Below are 15,418 nucleotides of genomic sequence, written 5' to 3'. Positions count from 1 at the left end.
GTGGCAGTGATGTTGGACAAGCTCTGTGCCGAACAGTGCCCACGTGGAATTCCCACGGTTACCCCTCGTGTTCAGAACCGTTAGACCAGGCATTGAAAAAGAGGCCAATATTACATATAGCCAAGTACTGACACTGTGTGAACACAAGCCTGTGTGTGTGAGTCTACTGTAACCTAAATACACTGGAAGAAAGAGGCCAGTATGTGTTTGTTCCTTACTAGGCCAGCAGCTTCTAGCCACACTTCCCCCCTATCGCTATCACCATCATCATCATCACAGTCTCAGCGTGCTACAACTCAGAGAGAGTACACAGAACCTGAACAACCCACTGCTTTCCCATCTGAGAGGGGTTTAGTGAAACGCATGGGGGGAAAACACACTACCTGTCAGCATACATTAGCTCCTGGTGTCTGGTGTCTTAGCTCGGCAAGTCCACTCTTGCACAAACATCACCTTCCTCTATTAGTCAGTGGAGCCAAAAGAAACAGTTAAACGATCCTGTGGTGTGGTTGTTCAGCTGGGACTATCGTTTTCTCCATTACACCACATTCGGCTTGATTAGTTAGATTACGAGGTCAACAGAGAATGGCCAGGCTGGTTGGATCTGACAGAAAGGCTATAGCAGCTCATATAAGAGCTCTTTACAACTTGTGGTGAGCAGAAAAGCATCCGAGAATGCACAACACCTCCTATCTTGAGGCAGACGGGTAACAACAGTACGTCAGATTCCACGTCAGTCTGCCAAGAACACAAAGCTGAGGCTGCAGTGAGCACCGCTATTATATCAAACCTACTGTATGTATGAACTGTGTGTACTGTTACACTCCCAGGAAATGTGAGGACATTCACATTCAATTGACGTCACGTCCTGCTTGCTATAATTGGCACCAAAAACCCTCAACACCCAAAGGCTTCCAAAACAACACAGCCATTCAATCTAAAGTCATTGTTTAAACGGATCACAAATCAATAATGCAAAATTTCAGTGGAACAGTCAACGTCCGGCCTTACCTCAACACATACTGCGATAATCCAACAACAGCTAGAGTCTGAAACACTACAGTCAGCACAGAGCAGCGAGAGTGATCCTGAGAGTGACTGAAGGTGTGAAAGACTGTGAGTGTGAGAGTGTGTGTGTGTGTGTGACTGGTTTTAAACAGTAGGTGATCCTCCCTGATGTGATGTCACAGCTGACTGAAGTGACTCAGTGGGGTCAGTCTGCGGCCGTCTGACCCAGTGACTCGCCATGAATGGAGTAATGCGATATTGTACACACACACACACACACACACACACACACACACACACACACACACTCTCTCTCATCAACAACAACAAAGGCGTTTAACACATAAAACACTCCTGAAGTATCTAACAATAATGATAATAGGGCCTATATGTTTAACATACACAGATCAGCACATAACATTAGTACCACCTAATAACTGCCTAATATTGAGTAGGTCCCACTTGTGGAAATTCCACAAAACCTGTATCTGGCATCAAGACGTTAGCAGCAGATCCTAAGTCCTGGAAGTTGTGAGGTGGGACCTCCATGGATCACATTAATGAGCCTTAAGTGCTCATTACCCTGTCGCTGGTTCACCGGTTGTCCTTTCTATTAGCACTTTCTGTAGGTACTGACCACTGCATACTGAGAAAACCCCGCAAGATCTGCCTGGCCGGATGTTTTGGAGATGTTCTGATTCAGTTGTCTAGCTATCAAAACTTTTGACTTTTGTCAAAGTGGCTCAGAGTCTTATGCTTGGGGCAGTGGTGGCTCAGCGGTTAGAGCGCCGGGATATCGATAACAGGGTTGTGGGTTCGATTCCCGGGCTCGGCAAGCTGCCACTGTTGGGTCCTTGAGCAAGGCCCTTTACCCTCTCTGCTCCCCGGGTGCTGGAGTTGGCTGCCCACCGCTCTGGGTGTGTGTGTGTACTCACTGCCCCTAACACGTGTGTGTGTGTGAGTGTGTGTTCACTACCAGATGGGTTAAATGAGGAGGACACATTTCGCTGTACAGTCCACACTGTACAGTGACAAATACGTGCACCTTTACCTTTATGCTTGCCCATTTTCCCTGCTTATAACACATCACCTTGAACTGATTCCACTGTAGATGAAGATAGTCAATGTTTTTCACCACTAATTTTACGGCTGATTGGTACACAGAATAAGCCATATAAATATGTATGTGTGTGTGTGCTGTGGAGTCGGCCTTATTTAAACCATTGATATTTAGTATGGTTCGCACTTCATTGGTGAAGTGAGTGGGATCACCATGGCCAGATCCAAAGAGCCCTCCGAGGCCTTCAGAAAGAAGGCTGTAGGTGCAAATGGGAAGCCTCAGGCAAGTACATTTTACAGAGAACACTGAGGACAAGACCAGAACTTCTGGATCAATGTGCTTTGGACAGATGAATCTTCAGTCTTGGCCTGATGTTGTTGTTGTTTTTTTTGATTGACAGCAAGGGATTACTCTTACACACCGCCCATGAAAATCCAACTCGTGCAGTCTCTTTCTGTTGGCAGCATTTTAGGAATGTTGGAGACTTCGGGTTGAACTTGCTAGGACGGCCTGCCCAGGCCATGTTGGCCATCTGTTTCATGTTATTTAGCGTACTGTGGAATGGGTTTTCCAAGCCCTTTCCAGATTAGTATGCATCTAGACTGTATGTACCAAACAAGTCTGAAATATTCAGCTTTTCTTTATAGTCAGGAGCAATTTTGTCCTGAAAATGTATAAAAACACACAAACACCCACACCCACCTGTGCTTGCAGTCAGTCTCCGCAGCTGGTGACAGCATGTCAAACGCAGATATTTCCTCTTACCCTCACTGTGTGTGTGTGTGTGTGTGTGTGTGCATGTTGTCACTGTAGCACAAGGGCAACCCCTATCACCTCTGTGAGAGAAATCGCCGCCCCCCCCCCATGCCAAATCCCACACATACACACTTCAGTCCACACTACCAAATACCCTGCTGTCAATACACACTGACAAACCTCACACAGCAGCTCCAGCAGACAAACACACACACACACACACACACACACTCACTCTAGAGACAAAAGAGACGACTCACATTTCATACACAGCTGACACTTTTAGCAGTGCCCTGTCTTCACTTAGGTCGTTTTACACGCACACACACACACACACACACACACACACACACACACACACACACACACAAAAAGGTGGTTCTGGGAGTGAAACTATTCCACCCTTTGGAACATAAAGGCTGTTTGCAGAGTGTGGAACAGGAAGTGAATCAATCTCAGTAACTAAACACCCTCGGAGTATACCTGACTCTACCGTCTACTACCCCCACAAACACACACACACACACACACACACAGTCAAAAATTGAACGAACTTGAACCGATAACTGATCACTGATTTCAGAATGCAGTTGATCGGCCGTTCACACTGACGTGTGCTCCAACAGGAGATGCTAGGCTAACACTGCTAACAAACACTGGACACAGGCTGTCACCAATCTCACTCACTCAATAAATAAATAAATAAATAAATAAAGGATGGAAGGAGAGACCTGTCTCTGACTCACTCTGTCCCGGGAGGGTGGTGTGTGTGTGTGTCTGTCTGTCAGGTGAACTACTATATTTCTCCTCCTTATCTCAGTCCTCCTTGCCTTCACACTCTTTGACTTTGTACTCAGTCACCTTCGCTCGCTCTGTGTCCAGCATTTCTTCATTAAATAATTCATATATATATATATATATATATATATATATATATATATATATATATATATATATATATATATTTTTTTTTTTTTTTTTTTTTTTTTTTTTCCCCATTTTATTTTATTTTTTGTTACTCTGGGTGTGTACTAATTTGTACTAGTTATACTAGTACAAATTAGTACACTAATTAGTATACTAGTTTTTAGAGTATGTAGTATGTAATAAAAAAAGTGTCCAAGTTGACTACACTCAAACGTCCACAGCCTGTACTTGTCAGCCCTGGTTCGATTCAAATGGACCCTGGTGTGGTTGCTCTGTTACTGTGCTTGGTCAGAATGTGTGTGAATGCTGCCTTTCAATACCCTGGTGCGCACCAAACAAGCAAGCCAACAGAGACTGCCTGAGCAGATGGCTTTAGATTTGTTTCTAAACAAACTCCGATGCAATTAGGCATTTTCCGATCCGATCCAGTGGAACAGCATTTGGGGAGAATCAGACATACTTTAATGTATCGGGTATCTGCTACTTTAATCCCAATCCAGGTCTCTGTTTTAGCCACAGTGTTCAAAGCTTCATCTGGTATCCTCAAGTCTGCATTAACTGACATTATTACATGGCCGGTAGCAGTACAGAAGTACTCAGAAGGTAAATAAGAGTCTGCAGCGTGGAGCTATTTTACAGTGGAACATGAAAACAGACCACAATATCTGAACTTTTCTAAATCCGATCTAAATTAACCCAGGATGGAGCTGTTGTAGGTGTTCTTGCAGCTAGATTTGAGCTCCATGCAGACCTGCCAACGTTTCTGTGCTTTAACTTCTTCTGTCCGATGCTTTAGTTTAGCTGGGCTGTGTTCCAAACCACACACCACCACAACACACAGCGTTTCAAAACCATTAGAATTTCATTGATTAGTGCAGTTGCCTCAGTAAAGACGTGTGCGAGTTGGGCCGCAGCCCACAGTAACGTCAAATTTTACAGCCTTAACGTACGTCGCAACACAGCGACATGTACGTATCTACTTTAAAGTTGGGCAGATGTGTACAAATCTACTTCAGAATTCTTTAGTGGCTTTATTAGAGGTGGATCTCCTACAGCCTCACTCCAAGTAAGCCTTCCTTTAGAAGAGTGTTTGTTGTGGAAAATGGAAAAGAAAACCACGTCATTTCACTTCTGTGATGCACTCCAACAAGGACTTTTTCTGTGTGGGTTTCGTGCAAGTGCCTATCCAGAGTGACTGGTCTGTCTGTGCTAGAGTGTCCAGTCTCAGGAGGCTTTGATGCAGGTGGGGGTTTTCCAGCCCACGTGAGAGCACACAGAGAGCTCTTTGACAAAGGAGACGTCACCCTGTCTGCTAAGAATAGCACCGTTACAGCCCGCAGTGCTGAGTGTGCGGCAAACACACGGAATCCACAGCATGTGAATGAACCTTAGATTTTCTGGAAAGCTTTCACGGCTGTCCACGCACCTATTATAGCGGCTGGGCTTACTTTCTTCCCCACGTTTTTCCAACTTTAGCCCTGATGGGACTGAAGCAGTTGATCCGGGGAGCATTTGTATTTTAAAAAAACAAACAAAAAAAATCAACACGTCCCCTTTTAGTGCTAAAACTCTGAAGAGGGTTTCTAGTGGGATGTATTTCTATGAACCTGGGTGCTTGCCGTTAACAGTGGTCATACAGCTACACGGGAATCCATGTTCAGTGGGAAAAAAAAGTCAAAATAATGAATAGTTGCTATACCGTATGTACCGACTACATTCCTTACATTGTGCAAAACCGATTTCCCATTTGATGTAATGCTTTAAAACGTATCGTCCAGATATGAACTAAATGGAGTGGCTACTTCAGAAGAATTTGGAAATGAAGCTTAAAGGGCTAAAAGCTAACACCAGGCCCCGGAGTGTCCGGCACGCTGGAGCTATTGGAGTGCCTACAGGCAAAGGCTAGGCCAAGCGAAGCAAGAGAATGTCCGGAGCCTTCTGGAACAGCTAAAAGCTAAACACTAGGCCAGCTAACTAACTGCAGACAGTGCCAACAAGACACTGAGAGGACCCAGAGAGGACAGCAGCACAATCCGGTACAAAAAATAAAATAAATAAATAAATAAAATAAAAACAAACACGTTTTTGTCCATGTTACAGTTCTAAGCTGTGCTAGGTTAGGCTACGCAGCTCCTAGGGGGCCGTTTCGGTGATGTAAACCAGCCAATACAAGTAGAACTTCCTGTTTTGTTTCATGTAAAAGAAATATCAGCGTGATTCATTGCTGGGTAAAATAACAGGGTGGTAAACAGGCTGTAAAACTGCATCTGAGTCACATACTTACTAATTATACACCAAACCACGACTAGGATACATGCATTCTATGGAACCGTTAAGCATTTTAGATAGTGGCGCTTTCACGTCCCCTTCCTGCGTTTAGCTTTGTGGCAGCTCGACTTGCCTTTGGAAGCTGGGAAACTTGGAAGCTTCCCTGATACATTTAATCAGCACCTCCAGCAGCGTCATCCCTCAGGCTGCTAATGGCCACAACGAGGACGAACATGCACTGTTTCACCTCAGACAGAGAAACATACACAGACACATACATACATAAATACCTTAATGTCAGCTAACTGCAGCCGTGCTGCTCACAAGATGACCCTAGGAATTCTAGCAAACCTACACACTTTCAACTGCATGAAATGATGGTCACACACACACACACAGACACACACACACACACACACAGACACACAGCACATCTGAATAATGTCGTGGCCTCAAGGCATGCCGGTGTGATTAGTTTTTACAGTATAATGAGCGCAGTCAGCATGTAATGACTGTAACAGAGCAACACAGAAAACAGCTGTCAGGCTAAGCAGGTGCACGGAGAATAACTGATTAAATATTCAGGAAAAAAACACTCATTCATAATTCATGAAACCATGTGCGGACTGAATTCACCAAATCAAACTCAACAGATAGCCCAGAGAAAAGCTGAAAGGCTGACAAACACAATTTCCCACAAACAGAAAGTCAAGCTGTTAGGATTTGGGTACTGCTGAAATTAGAATAATTCAGACGATACGCTGTACTCTACAAACGCTTTAGGGACGTACCCGCATTATTTACATGATTTACAGTGGTTCTGCTACATGTTTTTTGCTGCTTCCGAAATGTATGAAATATCATTTTTGTAATTGACACAATTACAAAACTCTGTATAGGGCTTTTACGTTGAAATAGAGGATACAGGAGGAACTAACACTTATTCGTTTACTTATTCACTTATTCAACTGTAGAAATTACAGTTCAGCCAGTCTGAGCAGAACTGTACGTACACAATCATGTGCAAAGGTTTATGCACCCCTGTTTGAAGCAAATTAAATATACGGACTGATTTTCCTAAATAAAAATAAGAACCAATCCTCTAGGGGGTAAAAACAAATCTCTGCACGTCTACACATTACTATAATAATGAATATTTATTTACTGAATTTAACAGATTGGAAAAAGTAATAATATAAAATATTATTATTATAGAATATATACACACAATATAAAATAACATGTAAATAACATGCAAAACTTAAACATAAAAAATGTGCAGAAGTGTGTCTCTGGACAGGACGTGACTTACAGTATTTACACTTAGAATAATAAGAATGCAGTGGACAAACTGTTGCATATGTAAAATAAAGAACATATACTGAAAATTACAAACAAATCGAATTGAATCTTGACCTCAGATTCACAAAATCATAAAGTTGATCCTCTAACAGAATGGAGAACAGCTGGAATAGCTACAGGCGGCTAGAGAGCAGAGGAACAAAGTGGGTCTCAGTCAATAGTCAGGTGTCATAATCAGTATCGGATTCAGAAGCATCAGTGAAATTGGTGCAGCCCTACCTGTACATTAACTGACACAGGTCCTGTCCCATTACTTGCACTTACGCTCTTGCACCCCTCGTTTCTGTATGTCCGGCAGGTGTCCAAGGCTATAGGGCATCTCATTTCTTTAAATTCTTAAAAAGAGAGCTCACAAGCGCCCCGCCCCCTATGAGCACCTTATGCGCCCCTCTCGCAAGTCTGCATCAGATCAGATCAAATTTTGTAAAGGTAATTAGCCATGTTTTACAGCGTTCCCATCAACAGAAATTATTTTTGAAGTGCGAGCAGAACCTTTTATCTTTTTCTTTATCAAGGCTAAATTTTTGGGGTTTTTTAAGGGTCATGTAGCGAAATCCAGCATCGTGGCAGCTGCTGTATCTGATGTTTAAGGCGAAGAATGCTCCGCCCCCTTTACTCGCTGTTTGACAACTTCATAGTGCACTTCCAGGACGGGCTTAGAGCAAAATTTGGGACAGAGCCACACAGAATTCCTACTCTCTCACCCTCTGGCTCTCTCACACACACACATACACACACAACTCTTGATCTTGCTGCATGGATGCTCTCTACTTCTCTCAGGGATCTCGTGAAGCCAGCGTTTTTCTGCGGTAACGCCTGGGTTCTTCTGGGAGACAAACACGTTCTCCAGCCACACAGGGCCGAAATGAGCCCCAGCACGCAGGTGGGAGGCAGTTAAAGACAGCAGAGCGCATATTGTAGAGTGGGAAATAGTGAGAAAAAAAAACACTCTAGTGAACTCGGTGAACCCTTCTGACTAAAGATGGCACCTGCTCTTCTCTAAATCAGATACTACAGCCCATGTTGATACCAATGCAATGTTTCTCTTCACCCAGTGGTCTTCAACCCTGCTCCTGGAGAGCTACCTTCCCACAACCCTATTCCCCCCCAAACTGATCCAACTCAGTGCTGCATTTAGAAGTGCTTAATAGCCTTAATGGGTTGTGTTAGATTTGGATTGGAGCTCAAACCTGCAGGAAGGTGCAGAAGCTCTCAAAGAGGAGAGTAGGAGACCTCATTATGTGCTTTCTGAGGCTGACGTATTACCCATTCACCCAATGGTTTCCTACTCTGCTCCTGGAGAGCTACCTTCCCACAGACTTTGGATCCGACCCTAATCCACCCACCCTGATCCAACTCGCTGGCTGAGTGTTAGGGGCCGTGTTAGATTTGGACTTGGAGTTGAAAACGGCTGGAAAGTACAGCAGCCCTCCAGGAGGATGACTGGAGACCACTGCAGTAAACACTGTTAAACTACACCCTTACAGAAGGATCTCTTCAAGGGCTCTTTAGTAAGGACAATGGTTCTACATAGAACCATGGCAAAAAAAAAGGGTTCGACACTGTCATGGGAAATAACTCTTCTTCAGGACTACACAGAACTCAGGAGTTTAATACCATGCTCAAAGTACCCAAAGACTTCCTGCTTCCTATTATAAACTAAAGAGCGTATTATCGCAAGTACGGACTACGCCCTGGAAGGCCGTCACAGGGAGGCGAACTCGGAAGACTATTAGACTGGAGTTCGGGGCGGCTTCGAGGTAGAAGTTGTCTATGAACGTAGCGCTGGGCAATCTATAGAGTAAAAGACATGCAGCTCCACCTAGTGTACTGTAGTGGCAATCGTCTTCATCTGCATTTTTTCATAGCAACTGTTTCTAGGTTGGTTATGGAGTGGACCGGATAAATCGGGTGTAGTCTTTTGTGATTGAACATACCAAGCTATGTCCAAATTGTCCGATTTAACTAATCATAGCTTTACTACCCGGACCCATTCCTGAACGCACACTCCCAGTAAACACAACCCTGCAACCCCATGTCTGCTCTGGCACTTCAGTCTGTCTCTCAGGTGACGGCATGACAGATGTGTTTTGTGCAGGAGCGCTGAGGCCTGACACCGTCTCCATCAGACACCTCTCACCATCACCCTTCACACACTCAGACGCTCCGCTACACAGACTCAGACAGCAGAGACTTAATACCAGACGTTTGATCTCATATTCACAGACCCTCTCTACTGTTCACACTGGCTGCACTCACTAGGTCAGATTCATAAATCACACTGCCAGATTTGCCATGACGTTAAGAGGGAATCGCCTAATAACTTAACTCTTAAACAAGAGCTACTGGTCTGTTTTTTGGACCATTTACATGACATCTAGGAGTGAGTATGATGCACTGCAAGCCCCCCCAAAAAATGCAGCCAGGTTCAAGGGTGCCGCACGGTTGGGGGAGTCTAAGGGCTTATGACTGCCACTCCCCAAAAATGTATTTGTTATTGTTAGAGGGAGAATGGCATCTCTGTCATTCCCACTCTGGGTGGGAACGCTGCTACTGCACTAGCTCCATGAGACCCCGCATAATATTTATGTTAAAATCCTGTAATACTACACTACTACCTCATTTCACATGCTTCTTTCACTTCAGATTGTAAACGGATGCATGTGTACAGCTGTCCATGAGGGGGCACTCAAAGCGTAATTTATATTTACTGCAGTGGAGTAAACGCGAATTACACTCCCCACCTGTAGAGGGAGCCCAGGAGCAAAAACACAATGCTGCTTTCAATGCTGTTGTTTTTTTCCCCTCAAGCTGGAATCTTGTAGCAGTTCTTAGCTCTGATGAAGCTAAATTTTGTTCCACAGTGCTGTGATGAGAGGGATGACCGTAAAATGTGACATGTTGAATGGACTGATAAATGACTGGATGGACGTGTGGCTTCCTCCCCAGCACTACTCCTAGTCATCAGTGAAGAACTTCAGAGTAAAGAGAAGAGCTGTTCCAGGATGTCGTTAAGCTGACCACACGGGATGACTTTCCTCAACTCTGTGTGGGACATCTTTCCCCTGAGTCAGACACACACTAAAAGAAGACGGGAAATGAAAACACTACCGTCATGGCAACTCATGAAGCTGCTGTTAAAATAGCGGATATGTAGACACTCCAAACCCAGTCAGGTTTATTTGAGGGGTGTTTTTTTTACACCACGTCACTGAGCAGTTCTACACACACACACACTGCCTGAACAGATGGTGGAGTGTTATGGCTTATAATTGAATATAATGTGAGGAATAATGCATGAAATGTATTGGCAAGCACACACGCACACACAAACTATTCAGCGTTTTGAGTCCTGTTGCGTTCGGCAGGTTTCCTGGAAGATCAGGCATTGTTATCTTAGCAACAGCAGCACATCAGCTACACCAGAGACACTTCCCTACTGAGACCACATCACTCCACCAGAAAAATACGCTAGCCAAGTCCTTGGGTAGGGCCGTCTTTGCTCTTAAAACAGCCTCAATTCCTTATGACATGGATTCCACAAGACGCTGGAAACACTCCCTTGAGGTCCATGTTGAAATGATCAAACATGTTCCTGCAGGATTTTTGAGGAGAACTTTCATGCTGTAAATTTCTGGTACCTCCACCTCCCAAAGGTGTTCTACTGGCTCCAAATCTAGTAACTGGGAAAAACCAGGACCGATATACACTGAAGTCATCATTGTTATGTTCATGAAACCACTTCAAGAAACTTTTGCTTTGTGACATAGTGCTGGGATCATCATGCTGGAAGTGGCTGTTGGTGGGTAGACTGTGGTCATGAAGGGATGCACAGGGTCAGCAACAATGATCAAACAGGCTGTGATCACATCCATGTGGGGCTCACTCGGATGGAACGTGGGCTAGGTGGGTTGCACATGTGTTGTTACAGGGACAGTTGGACTAACCATACAGGCACCATATCGGCATGTCATCTGGGTCATTACACCACCTCCACCAGCCTGCACTGTTAACAGAAGACGGGTTGGGTCCAAATTATAGAATTATTACGGGTTGGGTCCAAATTATTAGAATTATGCTGTTGACATCAAGTTCTGCACATGGTAGCCTCTGCTTTCAAAACCATCATTACAAAAATATGGATGAAGACCCAATATACTGTGAAAGCAACCCAAGGGCTAAAAAAAAAAAGACACAGACACATTAGTCACATGACCTCAACCCAAATGAACATGCTTTTCACTTGCAGAAAGTCTACTCTCCACAAGACTTGAGGCACAGTAGCCCTTCTGTCGGTTCAGCCCAGACAGTATAGCCTTCCATAATGTGGACCTGACCCTGTATGATTCACTGTTTTACTGTTATCTCCTCACTGAGCAGTTCTTTAAAACAGGCTCTGAAGTGTGGTGGGGTTTAGGAGCTGTGAAATGGTCCTGTTCCCAGAAGTATAAAAAAAACCCTGTAAGAGCAGAGAATCAAGTCTAAAAACAGAAAATGGAGTGAATATGAGAAATCACAGCTTCTTCAGAAAGAAAAGGGAACATGGGAAGTGCTTCTGTGATCCTTCCCTGGAGATCAGACAGCATTTAGAGAAAAAAAAAAAGAACAGCCAGACGTAGCACTTAAAACCTACTGGTATCAGCAGTATCTCTCTCTCTCTCTCTCTTTCACACACACACACACACACACAAAAACACAGAGACTATAGACAACAATTACTTGCCATTCTCATGATCAAAGGACTAATGCTGAGTGAGTGTGTGTGTGTGTGTGTGTGTGAGTGTGAGAGAGAGAGAGAGAGAGAGAGAGAGAGAGAGAGAGAGAGAGAGAGAGAGAGAGAGCATTAAAATAGGGGTTACACAAAAACAGACCCCCCAAAAACTTATACACACACACACACACACAGTCACATAATACATACATAAAACAGAATTATTTATGCTTATACTAGGTAGATAAATATGCATATGTGAAGAGATATAGAAGATATAGAAGAGAATGAAGGAGAGGATATAAGAAGAGACAAGAAGACATGAGTAGAGAAGAAAGAACAGATGAACAGACATGATAAGACAAGAACAAAGAAAAGAACAGAAGTGAAGATGAGAGGAAAAGAGAAGAGATGAAGAGAAAAGATGAGAGTAAAGAAGAGATATAAAGAGTACAGAACAGAAGTGAAGATGAGAGGAAAAGAGATGAGATGAGAAGAAAGGAAGAGAGGAGAGCTGATGAAAGATGGAGCCGTTGTGGAGTGTGTGAGAGTAATACTGAGAGCTCAATAAGGTTGCTGCAGCAGCAGCCGGAGGGGGCGGGGCTACAGATGGAGCTTCCTGCACTATTATGCACATGTTAATGAATCAGTCACTGAGGGGGGAGAATGAGGGAGACCCTTCAAATGTATATTTTATTAGTTTATTTTATCTGCCTGTTCTGGGTGTGCTGACCTTTTAACTAGTCTCGGGAGACCCCGCGTCGGCTCTCAGAGGCACTACTGCACAGGGAAACGTGTTCCGTGTGTCTAGTTTAGAACAACAAAGGGGAAACACTGCTTTGTTCTTTGGATCCCCAAGAGCAGAGCAGAGCAGAGCAGAGCAGGCTGGGTGTTCGAGAAGTACAATGCATTTAATAAACTACAAAACAAGGTCGCAGTCTGCTCCATTATCTGCCGTAACACTCAGGACGAGAGGGATGGGACAGTATAAAAAGTCATGATTTCACTTTAATATTAGTTTCCTTCAACTTCCTGTGCACATGTTGTCTGGGTTTTGGCCTCCTGTCCACATGAAAACGCTGCTTTTGATCACTGTAAGCGGAGCTTTTTGATTTTTGTAAACCCACTTTTCAACAAAACAGAGCTTTATAAAAACGCTGAGGTCACAACGCATGCATGTTTCTGGCTGAATCTCAAATACCTCCTTACTCCCTATATAGTGAACTAGACAAGTCCTAAAACCACAATGTCTACATGCAGAGAGCAGCAGATTTCGGATTATCGCATATGAATAAATGTAAATACTGTTCTATTACATATCTCTAATGCTCTGTTCATATTTACATCTGTAATTTGGCATAGTACACTACCAGCCTGCACTGTTAACACAAGCCGGGTTGGGTCCATAAAACTATGCATTTGGCATCATGTTCTGACTCTACTATCTGTGAGCCTCAGGAGAAGGTTCCAGGTTCTGGAAGAAGATTCTTTGGACAGAAGGATTCATGTCTGAAGCATCCATCGAACATGGTGGACGCACTGTTAAGGAACAGGCTAGTTTGGCTGCCAAAGGTCAAAAGTTGCAAGACTGATGGTGGTTTACAGTGCAGATGGATAATGGCCCAATATACTGTGAAAGCGACCCAAGTGCTTTCTTTTAAAGCAAAAAAAAGACTTTAGCCACATGACCTCAACACAAATGAACATGCTTTTCACTTGCAGAAAGTCTACTCAACTACACAAGACTTGAGGCACAGTAGCCCTTCTGTCGGTTCAGCCCAGATGTTATAGCCTTCCATAATGTGGACCTGACCCTGTATGATTCACTGTTTTACTGTCATCTCCTCACTGAGCAGTTCTATTACATATCTCTAATGTTTCGTTCATATTTACATTCTGTAATTTGGTGACTCGCATAGTACACTACATAGGAAGTAGTGTGGAATGTAAGATTAAACCTGCTCATGCAAGCATTTTTGCCTCTGTGTGGACGGGAATGTTTTCAGAAACGGAGGAAGGTAAATCAAAAAAATATATCTGGAAGTTTGTGGCGGTAACTTTAGTTTATAGACAAAAAAAAGATTCACATGTACATCATAAATTCTAAACTACAGGCCTCCATAATCTTCTAATCGGGACATTCTGCTAATTTGATTGGTCTATTCATCATTAATGATGAAGACACAAGGTCTTTGAGTGACAGTGTGATGATATATCTGTGCATTCCTGAAATATGACTAAAAAAAAAAAAACAATTCTGCAAGAATTATTTCTGCTCATGGGCTCCCCCTACAGTTGTGGAGAGTAATTCAATTTTACTCCACTGCTGCAAATACAAATTGTACTCAGAGTGCTCCATCATGGCCAACTGTACACGTGTGACAAGTTGAGAGATACAGAAACATCATCTGAAGGTAAAGAAGCATGTGGACTAAGGAGGGAAATATATTTTATACAAATATGAGTCGTTACAGAGTTCTGGTGAGAGGTCTTGTGCAGCTCAACCAATGTTCCGCAGTGCAGTAGCAGCGTCCCGGCCCAGGGTGGGAATGACGGAGACGTCGTTCTCCCTGTTACAGTCAGTGGAGCATCAACATGGCTTTGAAGCTGCTTGTGATACATAATGCTGCTTTAAGTCGGTGCAGTGAGCAGGGTTACACAGTGACAGTACTTTCAGTCCTGCGGCTCAGGTCTGTGTGCTGTGGTAGTTTACATTTACTGCCTGCAAAATAAACACAATGACATCCCAAGATTCAACACCCCTGTCCCTAACACACACACACACACACACGCACACGTCACTCATCATACCACCACCCCTGGTCCATTCATCTCTCATCAATTATAACTACTGATGGGCTCTTTGAAAAACACACACACACACACACACACAAAAGGCAAGGGGTTGTTTCTGCCTTTTGGAAATTGGCAGTGATGTTACAGTAAGTCCACTGGGATGTGTGTGTGTGTGTCCGGGGGGAAGTTACAGTGTTTCCTGTCCCAGGAGCACTGCTGTGGACACCATGCCCAAAACTGTATCATAGCAGATGGCACCAAAACAGACACTGCCAATTTACATGTAAATACAGAAAAAGAGAGAGAGAGAGAGAGAGAGAGAGGGAAAGCCAGAGAGAAAGACACATGACCTGCATTAGCCAAAATGTGAGAGAAGGATCCTGATTCTATGAGGAGAGGAGGAGGATGGGTAAAGGAGAGAACAGGAGAGGAGGAGAGGGGAGAGGAGAAAAAAGGACAATCAAAGAGTAGAGAAGAGGAGGATAGAAGGAGAGGAGAGGGAGAGAAGAGGAGGAGGGGAGTCAAGACAA

The 15,418-nt window shown here is 43.8% G+C and overlaps 1 protein-coding gene across 3 annotated transcripts in view; it reads right to left on the bottom strand.

Annotated features, from left to right (window-relative positions):
• The window catches only part of pak1 (p21 protein (Cdc42/Rac)-activated kinase 1), a 73,544-nt gene that overhangs the window by 27,616 nt on the left and 30,510 nt on the right, over positions 1 to 15,418 (bottom strand). Inside the window, exon 1 of one of the 3 annotated variants that reach the window (XM_072694923.1) lies at positions 3,556 to 3,578. The exons of the other annotated variants lie outside the window; for them this stretch is intronic. The gene's annotated coding sequence lies outside the window, so the exon portion shown is untranslated. Of the gene's footprint in view, positions 1 to 3,555; positions 3,579 to 15,418 lie in introns of those variants that run through there. 3 annotated transcript variants of the gene reach the window in all.

Source organism: Salminus brasiliensis, chromosome 13 (assembly GCF_030463535.1).
Source record: "Salminus brasiliensis chromosome 13, fSalBra1.hap2, whole genome shotgun sequence".
Taxonomy (NCBI): domain Eukaryota; kingdom Metazoa; phylum Chordata; class Actinopteri; order Characiformes; family Bryconidae; genus Salminus; species Salminus brasiliensis.
This window is presented reverse-complemented; position numbering and strand designations above follow the sequence as displayed.